Genomic DNA, 3,561 nt, shown 5'->3' with positions numbered 1-3,561 from the left:
ACCCAAAGTGTACCATATCCAAATGCATAGAGAAATAAGCAAAAATAAAAAAGGTAAAATTTTTAGCATTATTTTTTATACAACTCAGTCACAGACCCTAAGGGCTAGGAGTCTAACTCAGTGACTTTTGATTTGTGTGGATGGGTGGGTACAGTACACTTTATTTATGGCATTCAAAAGAGTAGAGTTCCCTTGTCCCCTCATGTTATTGTAGGGGTCTGGGATGAAAACTGAAGGAGATGGCTCAATGTTGGGGGCTGAGTTTGGATTCCTCAGCAGCCAAGGGCCTCTCTCTTGCTTTTGTGCCCTTCTTGGGGTGGGTGGTTCAGGGCTTCTTATTCCTTAGAGGCCATATAGGCCATGAAATACACTACCATGTTGTTGTAGCCATATTCATTGTCATACCAGGAAATGAGCTTTACAAACTTGTCATTGAGAGCAATACCAGCCCCAGTATCAAAGATGGAAGAGTAGGAGTCACTGTTAAATTTGCAGAAGACAACTTGGTCCTCAGTATAGCCCAGGATACCCTTTAGTGAGCCTCCAGATGCCTGTTTCACCACATTCTTGATGACATCATACTTGTCAGGTTTCTTCAGGTGGCATGTCATATCCATGACAGACACATTGGAGGTAGGAAGACAGAAGACCATGACAGTGAGCTTCCCATCAGCTATGGAATGACCTTGCCCACAGCCTTGGCAGCATCAGTGGCTGCAGGAATGATATTCTGGGCAACCCAATGGTCATCATGCCACAGCTTTCCAGAAGGCTCATCCACAGAAGTCATCTGGGTGGCAGTGATGGCATGGATTATGGTCATAAGTCCTTTGATGATGCCAGAGTTGTCATGGATGACCATAGCCAGGAGGATTAAGTACCTGGTGGTGCAGGAAACATAGCTGACAATCTTGAGTGAGTTGTCATACTTCTCGTGGTTCACACCCATCACAAACATGGGGGCATAGGCAGAACATCATCCCTGCATAGAAATGATAACTTTTCTAGCCCCTCTCCAGGCCTTCTCCATGGTGATTAAGACGCCAGTAGACTCCACAACATACTCACCTCATTTGATGTTAGCAGGATCTTACTTCTGGAAGATAATGATGGGATTTCTGTTTATGACAAGCTTCACGTTCTCAGCCTTAACTGTACCATTGAACTTGCCATGGGAGCTGTCATACTAGAACATGTCGACCATGTAGTCAAAGTCACTGAAGGAGTTATTGATGGCAACAATCTCCACTTTGTTAAATGAGCTGGCAGCGCTAGTAACAAGGTGTCCAATATGGTCAAATCCATTCATCATAACCTTCACCATCATGTCCAAGGAACAAGGCTGGCACTGCATGAGAAGATGCAGCTGTCTCTGGAACAGGGAGGAGTCTAGAATACAATTATTAATGCCTTGATACTTCAGCCCAAATTGTCAGTTTCAAGTGAAACAAATGGCATTATAATTTTCTACTTCAAGATCATAAGCTTCCCTCTTAAACTTCATTCAATACAACCCCACTCAAATGGCCCAAGAGGCAAGGTTAGTCTACTTATATCTTTGAATCTAAGGATTCAGAACTAGAATATACAAATAAGATAGAACATATAGCAATTGTCTTTCTGGGTCTGGGTTACCTCACTTAATATAACATTTTCCAGCTCCATCCATTTACCTACAAATTTAATGGTTTCACATTTTTGTCACAGATGAAATAAACTCCATTGTGTATATGTGCTACATTTCTATTCTCCATTCATCATTGGGTAGACATCCTAGCTGCCTCCATTTCCTAGCTATTATGAATAGAGCAATGATGAACATGAGAGAACAAGTGGATCTATCTGAAGTAGGATACTGAATCCTTTGACGAATCTTTCAATGAAAGAAAATAGAAAACACAAATGTGATTGCAAATATTTACATTTAGACAAAGATACAAAATATACACTAGAAGAAAGGCATCATCTTCAAAGAATGTTTTTAGGAAAAGTAGATGTTCATGTGTAGAAGAATATGCACAGTTTGCATTCCCACCAACAGTGAATGAGGCTTCCCTTTTGCATACATCCCTGCCACCACTTGATGGTACTTGATTTCTTGAACTTTATCATTCATAAAATGAAATCTCAAATTAGTCTATTTTACCTTTCTCTGATAGCTAACAATTTTTAATCAAACCTTTAAAAGGATTTCCTATTTTTGTTTCTTCTTTTTTATTATTATCAATCATTTTGTATGTTAACATTGCAAATGCTATCCACCTTCCAGGTTACCCAGCCACAAACCCCCATCTGATCTCCCCTCCACCTCCACTTTGCCTCTGTGAGAGTGCTCCTCCACACACTCACCCATGCCCTCCTCAGCCCTCTACCATGCCCCTACTCTGGGACATCAAGCCTTCCTCCCCTCCCACTGATGTCAGATAAGGCTATCCTCTGTACATATGTATCTGGAGTCCTGGCTCCCTCCATGTATACTCTTTGGTTGGTGGTTTAGTCCCTGGGAGCTCAGGGTGATCCACTTAGTTGATATTGTTCTTCATACTGGCTTGTAATTCCCTTCAGCTTCTTTAGTCCTTCCCCTAGATCTTCCATTGGGGTCCACGGGCTCAGTCTGATGTTTGGCTGTGAGTATCTGCATCTGTATTGTCAGGTGCTGGTATAACTTCTCTGGGAACAACCATATCAGGCTTCCCTCAGCAAATGCACAATAGTATGGGGGTTTGGTGCCTACAAAGAGCATGGATCCCTAGGTGGGTCACTGGATTTTTTCTTACTCTGTTGGCTTCTTCATGAAATTGATTATTTTTTCTATGTAGAATTTCTGTTTACGATGATAGATACAGGTCTAATTTCATTCTTTTACATGTAAACATCTAGTTTCCCTGGCACCATTTGTTGAAGATGTCACCTTTCCTTTAGTATGTATTGTTTTCATCTTTGTCTAAGATCTCATGACTATAATTATCGGCAGCCACACTTGCATTTTCTTTTTTATTCCCATTGATCCTCATATGTTTTGCCAGTACTATGCTATTTTGATTAATATAGCTCTGCAATTAAAAAGAAAACTAACAACAACAGCAACAAAATAAAATGCCTCAATTCTAAGCAACCATGTTTTTATTCCAACTCTGTGGCACAGTCCTGCTTTATTCCCCCATCCTATGTTCCTATTTCAAGCTTATGTACAAAGAAATGAAATATAATCTTTATGTAGGATATTTAGATATGATTTAAAAGCCAGAAATCCTAAAATCTATGTCCCAAAAGAATAAATATTTGTTGGTTAGCTCTTACTATTTGTGATCAAAACACTCCAGAGAGCAACTTAAAGGAGGATTTATTTGAGTTCATTGTTTCAGAGGGCTCAGTGCATGGTAACTTGTTTCAAAGCACTTGAGCATCTTCATGGCATCAGGAACATGTGTGGAAGATGAGGCTATTCATCTCATTGCCCGCAGGAATCATATTGATGAGAAGGAGCTCACATCATGGTGTATAGAAAGCAAACTAGAGCTACAACAAGAGGGGTCTGGGACACCAAATACAAACTCTTCA

General features: G+C 40.4%; 1 pseudogene; it reads right to left on the bottom strand.

Moving 5' to 3' along the window:
* Positions 1-335: 335 nt before the first annotated feature.
* Positions 336-1,324, bottom strand: LOC116073385 (annotated as a pseudogene).
* Positions 1,325-3,561: the final 2,237 nt, after the last annotated feature.

The sequence above is a fragment of the Mastomys coucha genome, unplaced genomic scaffold (assembly GCF_008632895.1).
Source record: "Mastomys coucha isolate ucsf_1 unplaced genomic scaffold, UCSF_Mcou_1 pScaffold23, whole genome shotgun sequence".
NCBI lineage: Eukaryota > Metazoa > Chordata > Mammalia > Rodentia > Muridae > Mastomys > Mastomys coucha.
The sequence above is the reverse complement of the archived record's forward strand: the minus strand, read 5'-3'. Positions and strand labels throughout refer to the sequence as shown.